Genomic DNA, 17,574 nt, shown 5'->3' with positions numbered 1-17,574 from the left:
GCAGAAATCATTAGCCACAAAGGAATGCGATGCACCATAATCAAATAATACATGTGCAATGCATGCAGAAACAGGGAGACCCCTCCTGATGACTGAGGATCCTGCTAGGCGGCATAAAATCTGCCCTGGGCCGACTGGAGAGGTGCATGTCCCTTCTGAGGTCTCTTCTGATGCTGCTGTCATTGTGACAGCCTGATCTGCTACCTTTGCTACTGTGAGGGAGGCTCCGGAGGCTAGTGCTACAGTTGCTGCTGCTGCTGTGGTGGCTGTCACGGAGGTGGATGCGGTGCCCTCGGCTATTGCTACTGCTGATGGGGACACTCGTGCACACGATGTCCTGTCCTACCGCACCCAAAGCATGTACCTGTGAACGGTCCCGAAGGTAGTGCTGGGGGTGCCACTGGTGCTCGGAATGCTGGGCAGGTCGTGCACCATTGCTGTGAACGACGCTACTAGTGGAAACTACCAGAGGGCGCCTTCCTCTTCTGATCTCCCCTTTGGTCAAGGGCTCTCTGCAAAGCGGCCCAATCTGACTTGTAGATCTGGGCCCTTTCTACAATCTGCTCAAATGTCAAAAGCATGTGTCCGATCACACGGCTCTTGAGGGCAGGACACAAACCGTTCTCAAAACGGCGAGCCTTCTACCCCTCATCATCAATAAGATACCTCGCGAATCTTCATAGTGCGGTGAAACATGCCTCATATTAGGACACAATCATGCCTCCCTGGACCAGAGTCTCAAACTCTAATGCGCACGGCTGTTGCACATGCTCGGGAAAGAACTTCCGGTCAAAACAGTCTACAAAGTCCTCCCAGGTCTACACGAAATCGGTCGCTACGGATCGAGTGACAGATGCCCACCAGTGCTGAGCCTCACCCTGGAGAAGGAATACAGCTAATGAGACTCGCTGCTGGGTCATACATCTAATAGTGTCAAATATCTTCTCCACCTCGGAGCACCATATCTCTGCTGCAGTAGAGTCTGGCCCTCCTCGAAAACGTGGGGGATTGTGTTGTCGGAAGTCCTTGAGAAGGGCGCTCGCACATTCCTACTCGACCTCGACTGGCGTAACAGTGGGAGGCCTGCTCTGCCCCTAAAGAATAACGGTCATCGCCGTAGCATCTGCTGCAGCTGGGCGGCACTCACAGGTATGGTCGGATCCGCACCGGTCTCAGGTAAAGGAGTAGCATCCTTAGGGTGGAAAGCAGGAATATCCGGTGGTGGAGCGAGATTCGCTTGGGTCGCTCTTATAAGCATAATGTCCTATAAGAAGGAATAAGGGCCTATCAGCCTTGAGAATTCTCAAAGGCATAAACGTTAAGGGTCTGTGTCGGAAAATCGCTAAGTCATTCAGACTCGGAACCTATTCATTCTAAATTCATAGTAGATATGTGATGTGATCTTCAGGTATTCTCAAGTTATGCTTTGATACCAACTTCTGTCACGCCCCAAACTCAAAAAATGGGCTCATAAAATTTTCGATTGCCAAATCTGGCGTCGACAGCCTCCGTAGTGCCCCATTCTCGGATCCCGACACTCACATGCTAGATTTCGATGTTGGGATCCTACAAGGAGGATTTTCAGCATGATTTCTTTTTGTAATGGAGCATAACCACAAGCATAACCAAGTCACAAACAACATCACCATATATCCACTATATCAAAAACTTTAAGTATAATGTGGAAAGGGAAATATAAGGTGATCAAAAGGCTCCAAAATAAATTGATGCGCGCTCCTGCCTCAGCGCTGCTACGATCCAATAATACCTGCACGCAACAGTCATGCATAAGCTTATAAAAGCTTAGAGGGTGGTGTAAGTGTGTGCACAAGGCGAGTGCCAAATATATAATATTAGAGTAATGTGGAAATATGTGGTAAGTCCATGAATACAACCAGTCGTACTAAGGCTATATAATGCAAGGCATGAATGCTATCAGTCATACCAAGGCCATGCGATGCGAGGCCTATGTAGCCAAATGTCATATGCAAGATGCAAAGCAAGCATGCTAATCCTCATTAAGTACACATATCAGTACAGTTTCTCTCTAGGATATCACTGGGGTCTAGTACACTCCACACTAACTGCCGCCTCCCTAGCCGCATAGCCCAGCGAGTGGAAGAGACCTCACTATCCGCCTGACCAGTAATCTGCCAATACCTACCCGGCTCGTCAATAGTAGACTCATTTGTGAGCTGGTCAAACTCAACCTAGCTTATAGCCCCCTTACTCGGGGAGATAAGGCCATACCCCCTTCCAACCGACCACGACACAGTGGGAGATGTAGCTTACTAGTATTCGACACTCGGGCGCTCATGTATCCACTCGGTCTAAATGTTGGAGCACCTTCTGGTACCAAAAAGGTTCTGAAACTTTCACCTAAGGACATCCTAAGTACCCATAGTGCTAGAACCAAGTATTTTCGGTATTCGATACAGCCATCCACTATGTGCCTGTAGAGCCACGACCCTGATATCGCTACGGCGTACAATGGTCAAGCCACACATATGCAAGATGCATGAGTCACACCATATAATCATGCAGCAATCTCACTCGTACCACGCGATCATGTGGGGCACTCCATCTCATAAGGAGTCCCGTAAATGTCTTAGCTTAACGGCTTATGCTATGATCAAACATTCCTCATATCAAGCATACATATGATGCGTATGGGCATGAATCATGGAGCAATACTAAGCATGTTATAAAGTGATGAACTATCCTTACAATGAAGATGAGCCTAGATGGCCTACACACAATAAGTACGGGCCCATCAATGGGCCCTAGGGAGAGTTATAATGTGGACATTTAATCAACATTATTCTTACAATGTGGACGTCAAACCATCATTGTTCTCAAGGCACGGCCCATCATAAACATCATCACACAAACCATGGAGGAATCACACATTGCAATGGACCCTAAGGACATCTCGTTGGGCCTCGACCCATAGGCCTTATATACATCAAATGGGCCGCATCACATGTGCCTTATATTGATCAAGTGGGCCGCACCAATGGGCCTTATGTACATTGCAATGGGCCATAACCCATAGGCCTTGAATACATCACAATGGGCCTCATAACATGGGCCTTACATTCATATCAAGGCGGGACTCAACAATGGCTCCATACACATCAAGGTGGGCCTCAACAACAGGCCATAAATATGACAAGTGAGCCACATCACTTGGGCCATATGTATATCAAATGGGCCACACCAATTGGGCCTCAAGCATATCAAATGGGCCATACCCAAAGATAAGTGGTGATAATGATTTCCACCATTAAAATTCCCAAGGCCCATGATAACATTTATTTCCCATCCAATCTGATCATAAGGTCACAATGACCTGAAAGGGGTTTTAATGGTGGATAGTCAAACCCACTGATTTCTATAGTGTGGTCCACCTAATCCTAGATCTACCTTAATTTTGGTCTCAAGACCTAAAATGGTCTTTCAAAATGGTTGGACAGCTTGAATACAACAGATGCATCATGGTGGGTCCCATAAGGATGGACGGTGTGGAGAGAATACATACATCTTGGGGGGGGGGGGGGGGTCCCACTGTCCAATACTAGAGACGGTGTGGACAAAACACATACACTATGGTGGGTTCCACCATCCACTGCCGTGGACGGTGGGAATAAAATGCATACATCATTGTGGGTCCCACGTGGGGCCCACCATAACGTTTGTATGCCATCCAATCTGTTGATAAAGTCACACGGACCGGGATGAATAGGAAAAACAAATTTCATAATTGATCCAAAACTTCTGTGACCCAGAAAAGGATTTCAATGGCAGCCGTTTAATCACACTGATCCTTGTGATGTGGGCCACCTGAGTTACGTACATGGCTGATTTTTTAGAGGGGACCCACTGCCCTAAAGGGGCCACGAAATGCACGGTGCTGATGTCCACACACATCACAGTGGGGCCCATGTTTGGGGACCCACGTCCTGCCTCCAGTGTCCACCGCAGTAGGACGCTGCTGGCGCCCTCTGACGGTGAGCAGCAGCAACAGCTAGCTGCTGCTGCCTTATTCATTTTTTTTGAAAACCAAATTTTTTATGGTTTTTTGTAGGTGGGGCCTGCATCCGCAGAATCCGACCCAGCCATTGCATTTCATGGCTTAAGACCGACCAAGCAAGCCCAATATTCAGTATGTTTTGGCGTATAGAGACGTCGGAGTGGCTTTCAACGGTATCAATACTGTTTTCTATAATATGGCCCACCAGATAGTAAGATTGGGTTTATTTTTCAGCTCAATGTCTAAAATGAGCTGGGGAATGGAATAGACGATGCAGATTAAATCCATTCATCAAGGTGGGGCCTACGTGGACAACCCTCTCCAAGGCTTGTGAATCAAGCTAATATTTCTTTTTTTTTTCTAGTTCACATCCAGCGTCCCTAGACACTAGACGGTTTGGGGATAACACATACATTTAAGGTGGGCCCCACTTATAGACGTAGGCCTCACCAAAAAAATGGTTGGGTGGCGTAGGTAATACATACATCAAGATGGGGTTCATCTAGGTGGGCCACACGGCCACATCATCACACCAAAAAAATGAAAAAGGGAGGGAGAGAGAGAGAAAGGGACACGTGTGATGGAGGGCTCCACCACTATGAACCCTCCCTTGCATTAAATCATACATCAAGTGGGTCCCAATACATGTGGGCCCACCAAATCAAAGATCAACGGTGGAGATTCCTTCACCCAAAATGGACGGTCTAGATGACCTCTTTTCATGCAAGAAAAATAAACATCATGATGGGGTCCATGGAGAATGGCCCCATCATGGAATGATCATGAGGATCAAGGTAGGCCATCGGCCACACCTAGGGTCCAAAGTGAGATCCATTCCATTAATCAATAGGCCTCACTTGGGCCATCATCAAAACATGAATATTTATCGTATAAAGCACCCACCATTCGATCTTCTTGGTCCGATGGAATACCGATCTCCTTATGCTTCACTTTGATGGAAGGTGATGAGAGTTGAATGGCTAAGATGAAGGATTTTGGGGTGGGAAGTGGGCCACACACATGCACTTTCTCACCTTGGAAGAGCTTGGACATGTTTTTTTTGTTGCTTGGAAATATGTTTGTGAAATGGGAGAGAGAGAGAGGGTTGTAAGGGAGAGAGAGTGATGGGTGATGGATGTGAGGTGAGTGATGGGTGAGGTGAGAGACTTATTGACTTTTGGGGTAGGTTGCTTGACTTGTGGAGAAAGAAAACATGGGTTGCTCTTGTACTTGACATGAGGTGATTGATTGATTGATTGATGGGACATATTATAGAGAATCTCTTGAGATTACAAACGCACGGCGTTTTCTTCGAAATAAATGCCGATCCACATCTTCCTGCCAGGGTATCAAATCGGTATGTAAGATGCTGCGTTGGAACCGCGGCGACGGTGCAGTCGCAATGGTACCAGTCTCAGATGAAGCTGACTCAGATCTAGGGATATGACTTAGGGTCATGCGCAAACATCGATTGCAGGTCATGGATTATCGAAATTCAACGGGAAGGATCGCGAGAGTCAACGGAACAGTACGGACTAGGATACGGGCCTTACAGTAGTACTCCATTCTTGGCTCCCAGTGCCCATATGCCAGGTTCTAATCTTGTGATTGTACAAGGAGGATTTTTTAACATACATTTATCTTGCAAGATGCATAACCACAAGTTTACCCAAATTACAAAGGCAACATCATTATCACATATCCACTAATATAAACATTTGAATATAATGCTGAAAGGAAAATACATATGTCAAAATCAAAGCTCTAGAAGTCAGCTACATGCTCCAAGCTCCACACTGCTGCAACCTAACATCACCTGCATGCATCTATCGTGCATAAGCTTATAGAAAGCTTAGAGAGTGGTGTAAGTGTGTGCGCAAGATAAATGTCAAGCACACAAATACAACGTCATAATAATGTCAAAAATACCGGTAAGATCATGAATCATACGATATCAGAGTAAGCGGAAATATTGACAAGTCTATGAGTCAAACAATATCAGAGTACTCAATACAGATCAGCTATGCAAATGAGGAGTCATAAAGAGCTAAATATCAGAAGCCGAGGATGCAATGTAATATACAATTCCTGATGAGTTCACGAATACCGTCAGCTGTATCTAGAACATATAAATGAAGAAACACAGTAACCTAAAATGTCATATGCCGCGGATGTAATGCAATATGCAGTGCGAATGGAATGACCATGCTGGAGTGTGAAGTCGGGATGATAGTAAGTAGTATCGCAAGCTATGGGGTCCATCACAAGGGACTTCTATCTAAACCAGTCTCATACCTAATTTAGATAGTCAGACTCAATGTGGTAAATTCCTGATCTCAGGTTAGTCGCGCGCTCTAACAAAAATCTTGGCCATTGTGAAGGTACACGTAATAAATAGTTGCCCACTACCAACCCGAGTGGATAGTGAATGAATGAATGAATGACTATACAACTCTTTCTCAATAAGTCCACATATCAGTACTGTTCATCTCTGGGATCATCACTGAGATCTATTACACTCGACGCCAGCTTGTCGCCCCTATCCAAGCCCACGACTGGGTAAGTGGAAGAGACCTCACTATCCACCTGCCAATATCGGGTTCGGCTCATCGATAGCGGACCCATTCCTCAAGCTGGTCAGACTCAACCTAGATATTGCCCCTTCACTCAGGAGAGTAAGGTCACACCCCCTCCCAACCGACCACGACACAGTGGGAGACGTGACCTACTGGTATACGACGCTCATGCTCTCATATACATCCACTCGGTCTCGACGTTAGGGCATCCTATAGTACCAAAGTGGTTTAGGGATTTTCACCCAGGGCCATTTATGGCAGCCCAATGCTAGTAATAGATTTTCGGTGTCCCATCTGGCCATCCACGACATGCCTGTGCAGGCTACAGCCCTGATGTCGTTAGGGCGTATAGTAATCACAACACAATGTAAGATGCATGAGTCATATAATCCAGTCATGCATCAATCCCGCGCATACCGTGCGCTCATGTAAGACGATCTCCGCCTATTAGGGAGTCTCATAACAATTTGCCCAATAACATGCAGATGATGCATATGGGTATGTATCATGATGTCATGCCGTCACATACTCATAATCAATATCAATGACTGATGTTAACAATCGGCCTTTACAATGTGGACATTTAACCAACATTGCCCCCAAGTAATTGCCCAGATAGAGCCTAACATATAGTGAACCCATGGCCTCACACAAGAGCCTAATATATAACGCCATGGGCTTCACTAAGAGCTTAATACACATCACAATGGGCCTCTCACATGGGCCTAATATACATCACAATGGGCTCCATCGCCTGGCCCTCAAATGCACCACAATGGGCCTCATCACATAGGCCTCATGTACATCATATTGGGTCTTAAACATAGGATGAATACATCACACAAGACGAATACACACCACAATGGGCCTCAACTACAGTTCGCATATACATCATATAGGTCTCGACAATCGGCCTTCGCAATCGAAATCGACCTCAGCAATCGAAATCGGCCTTGACAATCGAAATTGGTCTTAACAATCAAAATCAACCTCAATACTCGGCCTCGATAATCGGAATTGGCCTATACAATCGGAATCAGAATCAGAATCGGCCTCGACAATCGGAATCGGCCTATACAATCAGAATCATAATCGGAATCGACCTCGACAATCAGAATCGGAATCGACCTCAACAATCGGAATCGGAATCGGCCTCGAAAATGAGATTCAGCCTCGATAATCGGCCTCGACAATCGGAATTGGCCTCAATACTCGGTCTCGATAATCGAAATCGGCTTATACAATCGGCCTCGACAATCGGAATCAGCCTATACAATCCGCCTCGATAAATCAGAATCAGCCTCGATACTCGGCCTCGACAATCGGAATCAGAATCGGCCTCGACAATCGGAATCAGAATCGGCCTCAATAATCGGAATCAGAATCGGCCTCGACAATCGGAATCGGCCTAAGGGAAGGTCACAATGTGGACATTTAACCAACATCGCTCACAAGCAGTGGCCCACATAAACATCACTACATACATTATAGTGAAATCACACATTACATCAGTCCTCATATTCATCGCATTGGGCCTCACTCATGGACCTCATGTACATCACAATGGGTCGTAATACATGGGCCCCATATGTGTCAAATAGGCCGAAAAATACATCCCATTGGGCCTTACTAAATGGGCCGGAAATACATCACAATGGGCCTCATCATATGGGATGGAAATATATCATAATGGGCTTCGTATACATCAAGTGGGCTTCACCAATGGGTCGCACCAATGGGCCTCATAAACATCAAGTGGGCCGCATCAATGGTTCACACCAATAGGCCTCATAAATGTCGAGTGGGCCGCATCAACGGGTCACACCCATAGGCCTCATCAAGTGGGATACATCAATGGGCCACACTAATGGGCCTCGTACGTATCAAGTGAGCTACATCAATGGGCCGCACTAATACACATTGAGGTGGGCCTCAGGGGTGGGCCATAAATATATCCAGGTGGGCCATAAAAACATTATATTGGGCCTCGATAAAAGGCCATAAATACAGAGTAGGTGGGCCCTGCATATGGTCCCTCAAATACACCACATGAGCCATATAAACATTAAGTGAGCCGCATTACGTGGGCCTTATATATGACACATCGGGCCTCATGGACAGGCTACAAATCCATTAAGGTGGGCCTCATGGATGGGCCATAAATACATCAAGGCGAGCCTCATGGATGGCCACAAATACATCAAGGTGGGCCTCATCACATGGGCCGCACCAAAAAAAATCATTTCAATAGTTGTAGGTGTAACATGTGTATCACTGCACACTGTCATTCTATGGGGCACATGGCCCACTAATGATGATCGGCACTGTCCAAACATTGTCTATGTAAATCAACACCGTCCAAACATTGTCTAGCACCGTCCAACACTACCTAGACGGCGTGGATGAAATGAATACATAAGGGTGGTGTCCACGGTTCAGATGGGACCCACAGAACTTGCTGACGTCAATACATCAGCTATATAGCTGATGTAAAGTACACCAGCCAATCAGGTTCCACCCTAAGGTGGGTCCACACGTGTGGCCCACCAGTCTAAGTGAATGGACGGACAGAGTGGATTGCACATACATCACGATGTGCTGCACCTACCACCGTCCATATACGGACAATTTGGATATAAGATACTTTCATCAAGGTGGGTCCCACCAGACATATATGCATTAAATATATATATATATATATATATTAGATTATATTAGATTATATTACATTATATTATATTATATTTTATAAATATCAAATGCCACGCCCAACTCTTGACGTACATTGATGGACACTCTGCACATGACGTCCATTGATGGACGGTTTGGATGACCCACTCATGTCAGGTGGGTCCCACGTAGGGACGGTGTTGATAAATCACCAAATCAAAGTGGGCCCCATAGATGAACGATGGACAGATGAACGGCATTGATAAAATTAATAAATCATGGTGAGTACCACGTCCAGACGCTGAACGGTCTGGATATAACAAAAACGTCAAGTTGGGGCCACGTCCAGATGCTAGACGGTCTGGTGGGTCCCACCATCCCACGAGTAGCACCGTCCCAGCTGGACGGTGTAGATAAAGCACATACTTCATGGCACGTCCCTGTCCAGCATGGATAGCATGGATGTATATACAACAGGGTCTACGCCCAGCATCGTCAAATGGATGGATGGTGTGGATATAACACACTCATCAGGTAGGTCCTGTCCAATGGACGGATAATGATGAGTGATACACCCATCGAGGTGGGCCATCATTCATAGGGAAAGAGAGGGAGAATGAAAGAGAGAGAGAGATCGTGATGACGGAGGGGCCCCGCCACTATGGGCCCCTCTTGATACAAAGCACACATCAAGGTGTGTCCCACTACATGTGGGCCCTTAAACCACAAAACTAAAATAGAATAAAATGACAAAGATGTAGATCCAAGATCACCCACCGATATTGCTTCTTCTTGGGCTCCTCCTCATCTAAGCTCCAATGGGACTTGATTTAACGGTCGCGATTAGTTTTGAAGGGTGGGGATGGGAGAGGTGGGGATGGGAGATAGGAAGTGAGCCACACAAAGCTCTCTCATAGAGCTTGCTTGGATGTTGGATCTCTACTTGGGTTGCTTGGAATGAGAGAGAAATGAGAGAGAGAGAGAGGAGTGATGTAAGGAGGGAGGGATGGGTGTGTAAGAAGAGGGATGGGTTGGCTTGAATTTTGGGTGAGAGAGGCATGGGTGGAGAGAGAGAGAGAGGGTTGACTTTGGGTAAGGTGGAGTAAGAAAGGGATGGGTGATGTACTTAACTTGTGAAATGATGTGTACTTGATTGATTGATCTGACGGGTCGTAGAGATTCTCTCGGAATTCACAACGCGAGGTGTTTCTTCGGAATGAGCGTGAGCCCACATCTCCTGGCCCGGGTATTGGATTAATGCACAAGTCGCGGTATTGAAACCACGTCGATGGTGCAGTCGCTAAGGTACAAGTTTTGAGTCAAGTCAACTCTGATATACAGGACTCGGCTTAGGATCGTGCGCAAACATCGAATACAGGTCGAGGGTCGCCGAAATTCGACCGGGAGGACCACGGAAGCCTACGGAACGGTACGATCTAGGATACGGGCCTTATACTACTTATCTTGGCTTTTGGGTAGATCTTTATTTAGTTACGGTTGTCTTGATTAATCAGTGATAGGTCAGCTACATGTGGGCTCCATGTGAACAAATCATGTGGCTAAACTCGATGTTTAAGTGATCGCCTGGATTCGTTGACTTCCTACAGTTGATTAATCTGATTGGTGTGGTTCTTTATTGGTAGCATTAGAGTATAGGCTAACATCAAGTGTTAATAGTTAGTAAGTGACAATATAAGTTAATTAAAATAAAAATTTTCAAGGGTTTTTGGAAATCCAAAATAACAAAAATCCAGGACATTACAGAATCATAAGACAAAAAATTAAAACAGGAAAATTTGTCCTAGTTCGACAGGAGAAGGTGCCACTGAATGAAACTTTTAGTAGCACCGAAGATTCCTTCCGTACCACCGAAAGTGCCCAAAACGTTCCAATAACTTTCATAGAAAATTCGGTACCACCGACTCCTACCAACGTATAAATTTTAGTACCACCGAAAGGAGTAAAATACATCCACCAACTTGAGAATTTAATTCGGTACTACCGATTGATAATTTGGTACCACTGAAGTAAGTTCGGTAGTAACGAAATTAGCTTTAGTAGCACTATAAACTAGTTGTTTTCTATCTATTGGAACTTTTTTTTTTCTATAAAAATGGCTTGTAGAAACTTACAAAAAGTGTGAATTTAGGCATTTTAAAGTCCCTAGGTTGTCCCAAGCTCTAATCTCTCATCCTATACTCTACCACATGAGATTCATGTTCTTTTCATTATAATTCATCACTTATGAGCATTCAAAGCTCTTATTTATGAAGAACATGATCTCAAGCCTTCACTAGAGTATTGAGACCAAACCTATAGGTATATCCTTAGTCTTAACCATACTCTAGTGTATCCATAGGTTAAATCCCTTAGGAAATCTACTTATTATCCTAGATAAGAGATTCAACCAACTTCTTTACCTTGGTCACCTTTATAAGTATATCTTATGCAAGGTTCTTGATCGTGAAGCTGAACCAACAAGAAAATCCAAGCTACGCAATCAGGGGAGCACCGGGAAGCTTATTCAAGCACGAGAGTGCAAAGATCAAGTAACCTAAGATGAGTTACAAAAGAGAATTCAATATGACAAGTAAGTGTCATTGTTAAAAGTTCAAAGTTTAGTCTATTTGCTCATGTAGGATTGAGGCTAAGAGTTTGTTATCAACAAACTCGATTAGGTTCCTTGTGTGGGACCTTGGCTGGTGGGCGTAAACATAGGTGCCTTATGTGGGACCTTGGCCGGTAGGCCTAAACGTAGGTGCCTTATGTGGGACCTTGGCTGGTGGGCCTAAATGGAGGTGCCTAGTGTGGGACCTTGGCTAGTGGGCCTAAACATGGGTTCTTAGTGTAGGACCTTTGCTCTTACGAAAAACATAAATTGGTGTCCGGTGCACTCTGGGATTAAGTGTGGGTGTCGAGAGTGGAGTAGGCACGTAGTCGAACCACTGTATATGCTTGTGTTCGGAATTGTCATTTGCGCATCTGTTTAATCATGCATATATATGCTTGAACGTTTAGTTTCTTATACATGATCGAATAAATGCTATTGATTGATAGGTATCACATTCCACACACAAGTTCACATTATTATAGGCTACTTGCTTTATTTATATATCTTGAGTAGCCTTTGTAATTGGATCCTCTATTGGCTTAGAAGCCTTTTAGAGTTACTTTGCCTTACTTTAAATTGAATGATTGTTTAAGTTAAGCAATTAGGATTTTTTTATATAAGAAAAATATTTGAAAAAGTCCTATTCACCCCCCTCTAGGACATTGCCTCATATTCATTCTTCAGTATCAGCGGTATAAACCTCAATTTCAACCTAAGATACTCAAATCCGATAAATATCAAGAGAGATAGACCAATGTTCTAAAGTGGTGTATAATGGAAATTTGCAAGTAAAGAGGGTCACGATATCAAGTGATTTTGGCCCCACTTTTCATGGCTCAAATGACCTATAAATGTAGTAATTTTTATCTTATTAAAAAAGCTTATCAAATTATCTTTCCAACGAGTATAAGAACACAAAAATGAACCCATAGCGAAGGAGATATGGGCATTTTGGCAAAGTGTGCTCAACAACAATGTGGGAAACACCACTTTGAGTGCTGCCCACTATCCAAATCAACCTCCGAGTCAACTAAAACAGGCCTGAGGCCTACCACATGGCAGGCGACAATCAAAGTGCTGCCCACAAGCTGGTATAACCTAGTTTCTAGGAGAGATTAGGTGGGAGAGAGAGGCTTCACGAAGGGGTGGTGCATTCAAGAGAGAGAAAATCTAAAAGTCAACTCTTATCCTGAACTTTCCTTAGATTTCTTCAAAATTACATAACTTAACACTCCTTTAAAAAATAAGAAGATTTCATGTGGCTCCCAAACACTTTTGATTAATCAAAACTCTTTGCTTGGCATTATTGACCCTCACCAAACCTCTAATTATAACCTGGCCATCCCATTTCCTATAAAAGTCCCCTCATCCCCCATTCTCAACACACACTAGGTGTCGTTGTTACTTTCTTGCATTTTTGTATCTTTTTTCTTTTATGACCACATTAATAAAAAAATCAGAAAAGGAAAACACAAGAGAGAGAGAGAGAGAGAAAGGGCAAGAGCTGACCAACAAAGAGAAAGAAAAAAAAAACCCCTTATGTCACCATTGGGCCAAAAAATTGTTTGAGGCTTCGCCACCCTCCGAAATTAACTTCCAAATGCAGCAATATTATCCTCACCCGATATCAATCTATTGAATTTATCTATGATGAGCTACTTGCTTCCCCATCTCCCCCAAATTTATATAAGCTCCTGATGGCTCAACTCATAACCACTTCTTACATGTCTAATGTGAAAGAGATAAAGAAGCTCATGACTTATTTTTTTCAAAGCAAGGCTATTACTTTGGCTCCAAACGCTATAGTGCACTCTTTGAAAGTCCCAGTTAGCTAGCCAACCCAGCCTATAGTCCAAATAGTGTCTGTCGAAACCAGTTTTAGCCAATGCCTTGTAATGAGAGTTGAATCTAGTTCTATTATCTACCCATGCTAGGAAGCTAGGTTCTTACACAAGTTCCCTCATGTGATAATTCATTCCAAGATTAGTCCTCTCTTGTAAGCGAGTGTCAGCATCAAACCCAACCCTCACCTAAGTTACTCATAGCCTAGCAATCAACCTACCAACAATTCCTTCCAATTAATATGGACACCCCAACACTCTGCCTCTTCACTCCCATACAGTCAGAATTGCATCCAACCCCAACTTCTTCCGAGCATAATATAACAAACTTCCCCTGTTAGGAACACCGGCTAAGTCCGGCCTTTTCATAATAGAAACCATATGAATTTTAACAAACTCGAGCACTATGAGGAAGATATGAATCAATTGTCACAAGGGGTAAGATCCCTCAATTCAGCACCCTTCGAGACTGATCAACTCCGAGAGCATTTCAAGGAACAACTTAGGGCCATGGAAAGCTAATTCCAGAAGCAACGTGGGGTGAATTTATGGACTGGAATGTAGGTTCCTTAGGATTGACTACTTTTGCAAAGATGATTTGTTCAAGATTGGATAGAATTGAAAGTACTTTTCCATTGAAGACATATTTGACTCTTTAATGAAGGGTTGAAAGTATGGCCTCGACTTTGTGAAGACAGGGCTGACTAAAGGGGAGATTGAATGAAGCTAAGATAACCTATACTTGAAACATACTAGTGTATGTATCTAAACCGGTCAAATTTTTAATATCAATCTCTCCCTCTACCTATCTTCAGGAGTTGTACTAAACTGTTCTCACGTTCATATTGCTTGGCCTGAACATGGATGGTTCCACCCTAAATACTTAGTAGTTCGTAGCAAGAAAATGTTCAAACTTGAACCATAGTCAATGAGCATGAGTGGAATCTTATAGTCCTTGTGATGGACAATTGTGTTTAATGAATGGTTGTGGTCATACCCTTTGGGGAGTTCCTCATCTAAAAAGGTGATAGCTCATGGTACGAGGAGTTGCCCAATTATGTATACAACCATTCGGGTGACACTTCCTGAGAAATATGCATTTCATTTAGGGTCTTGACAAATATTTTTCAATACATTTATGATGTGGAAAAGAGTTCCCAAATGGAGATCTGGGTATGTATTTCCTTAAGTTGGGCCACTACATCATAGGCAGCTTCAACTTTGGAGGTAAGTCCTGCCCAAGATCCCTTGGGATTACCCTTAGTGACATCTCTCCAAACTCAATACTGTTAGGGTTCATGTTGCCCATCTCAGTACATTATAGGTAGTTCTAAGGAAATGCTTTGTTATTATATAGGAAAACCACCTATCCTTTTGGAACTAGTAGAGATTGAAAAATTGGAGTCTGATGACCATAAAAGGCGAAGACTAATGGATATCAGTGTGGTTGATCAAACTCTTTCCCATGAGGATCAATGAATGATTAGATGGGTCTTGTGGGGTGGAGTTTTATTTATAGGCAATGAAGGAATGTTAAGGTCAAGTACTAACTTGACTAGGACATGCAGCATACTAACCGGTGGGGGGAGCCCTTGTCTGAAGGAGTAAAGGTTCATTGAAGGTTGGGTGATTTAAATAAGGTGCTAGACTTTACTCTTGGGGGTGGGCCGGCCAGTTGGGGGGTGGTGGGTGGGTGTTGGGGTCCCAATTTAGCTAAGATGTCTAGCATGAAATTAGATTCGAGTGCCTTCACCTAGAGAATGACGGGCTAACTGAACCACTCTGGATTATGGCTAGAAGTTGAGTTGAATGTTAGCTGGAGGGTCTTCCCTTGCAGGGCCATAGGTGTTTTAACTCAAAGCTAGCTTGAACTGAAAGATGACGAGTATAATGGCTCAACGACCTAACCTTGAAGGATTATAGGTGGATTGCTCCATGATGATCGTGACTGGAAACTGGATTGTGGGCTGGCTCAAGGGCCTTCCTCTAGAGGACTAATGGTTAGTTGGCCCATGAAAGACATGCACTATAATTAGTTGGATTGTGAATTGGTTCGGAGGCCTTCCATTGAAAGACCAAAATTGGAGGGAATGTAAAGCTAGTGGGTGACCCTTGTCGGGCGAGGGGAATGAACTCTTAATGGGAGCTCAGGGCTTGGATTGATTGGAATGGATGAGATAATTTTCCTTGGATGGTATTGATGGTGGGGTTGCTCGATGTGTTGGGACTTTCTTAGTTCCGGGGTAGGGGGTTTTAGAGGATGTTGTTAACAATTGTGTTTGGTGATGAAATTGAGATTTTTAGTCAATCAGATCCTGGATCATGTGTTTTCGAGTGAAATAATGATATGTGACTACTAACTAATGGTACAAAAAACACTCATTTTTTTTTTTTATGTAGTTTGGTGATGTAGGATTTGGTGAGGGCCTAGGTTGTAACAGGGCAAAAAGTTGCCTTTGAACTAGCATGGCCATTACATCGTTGTATGATTGTGCAATTGGCATGAATCGCCTAAGCTCTTGAGCCACACCCATTTGTTGATTTTGATTCAAGTAACATGGGTTTCATCTTGGTTTTTTTTGTTGTTATTATGACTGTGGTTGTCCTTCTTGAGGGGTTAATGATGCGCCTTGAGTAGAGGCGATACAGTTGTTGATTTTTGTTGGATGAGGGGTGGTGCCATTTTCATTTCCAATCTTGTACTTGATAAGCTTTCCTTTGAATTTGATTTTTCACATAAAGGCATCTTAATGGGGTCAAGAGGGGATTGTCCCAGCCCTTATTTCAACTTCTACTTATTTCCCACCGTGAATGTGTTATGTGAAGTTATCATAGGGGCATGAGATTAGATATCCGGATATACTCGGGTTTGCTAAATAGATAACCATGCAAATTTGTTCTTCGTCAACAATGGGTATTTTCATTATGGAAATCATTATCTAATGTAGCTTATAAAGATTCATTGTTTCTCTATTTAAGGGCAACAATATCCACTTTTTAAAGTGTTGTGTTCAAATGGTATGTGAAGCAATTTTCAAATAACTGAGAAACTAGTTCCCAAGTTTTGATCCAATGATAATTGAACAACGTATACTAATCAAGTGAGTTATCTTTTAAGGATTTTTTAAATAGATGGATTAATACTTTGTCGTTGCCTACCACGACATCAAGTTCACTAAAAAATGCTTTCAAATGGGTCGTGGGACATCATGTATTGTCATATATATTTTTTTAATTTGGGCACCTCAAAATTCTAAGGCACCTCAGCTTTGGAAGGGACATAGATCCTTAAATTTGGTGGGCAAGAGAAGCAAAATAGAATAAATTGTATACACTCTATACCTAAAAAGAATTTCAGGTGTAAAGTATATACAACTTAAAGGTTTTAGGCATCCAAATAACTCCTAAGTTTTTTGAGCCTTCAAGTTAACCAGAGTAAGTTAGAAATCACGTAGAGTAGAGTTTTCGTGTTTTGAACTATGGTTGTTCCAGACTGAATCTTAATCACGAGTATGAGATATTGAAGTTGATTATTAATGATAATTGATCATGAGGAAACCACCTACCACGCATTTACTAGTATACTCTGTGTGAGATCCATGTCGTTCATCAATTAGGGCTCACGAGGATTGCTTCCTAGACCAAAAAAGTTTGATCCGCTCATCATATGGATCCACATGTGAGATATTAAAGTCGACTGATGGTTAACATTTAACCATAAATGTATGGCCAATCTTAATGAATGGGTTGGCCTGGCTGTCAAGTTTTAGCTCATATATCAATCTCAAACTATTGCCTAACTTTGTTGAAATGACCTAAAGATGGTACAACCCAATTGAGTAT

This window comes from Magnolia sinica, chromosome 7 (assembly GCF_029962835.1).
Source record: "Magnolia sinica isolate HGM2019 chromosome 7, MsV1, whole genome shotgun sequence".
Taxonomy (NCBI): domain Eukaryota; kingdom Viridiplantae; phylum Streptophyta; class Magnoliopsida; order Magnoliales; family Magnoliaceae; genus Magnolia; species Magnolia sinica.
Note: the sequence above shows the minus strand (reverse complement) of the source record.